General features: G+C 61.6%; 1 protein-coding gene across 7 annotated transcripts in view; it reads right to left on the bottom strand.

Moving 5' to 3' along the window:
• Window positions 1–417, bottom strand: part of TSC22D1 (TSC22 domain family member 1) — a 163,060-nt gene that overhangs the window by 3,193 nt on the left and 159,450 nt on the right. The gene's annotated exons all lie outside the window — the stretch shown is intronic.

Here is a 417-nt window from a genome sequence, read left to right as displayed (position 1 = left end):
GAAAAGCTGCGCAAGCAAAAACTGTGCCCAAACAGTACCGCCGCTGCCCGGCCCCGCTCGCTGCTCCCACAGCGCCACCTGCTGGCGCGACGCAGCACGCCCCGGCCCGGTGGGCACAGGCTTTCCTCTCTTGCCTCTCGGCTGCTGACACAGCAGGGCGCCTGCTGCACCTGACACTGGGGGTAAGAAAGGGGATGGAGAGGGAAGCCACAGCTCCCCCCAGCCCCTGCTTTGCCAAGCCAGAGGCACCCTCAAGCCGCCCAGCCCTGGTACACTGAGAAAGTAGACAGGCATGGAGGACTGGGGTGTCCACTGGCAGCAAACACCACATAGGCAACAGGCGCCTGCCCTGCATTCCTTTCCTTCCTACAGGCACACAGGGTGCTTTGGGTTATGTGATATCTTTTATTAGACCAA

Source organism: Gavialis gangeticus, unplaced genomic scaffold, assembly GCF_001723915.1.
Source record: "Gavialis gangeticus isolate Ggan-Ray unplaced genomic scaffold, GavGan_comp1, whole genome shotgun sequence".
Lineage (NCBI taxonomy): Eukaryota > Metazoa > Chordata > Crocodylia > Gavialidae > Gavialis > Gavialis gangeticus.
This window is presented reverse-complemented; position numbering and strand designations above follow the sequence as displayed.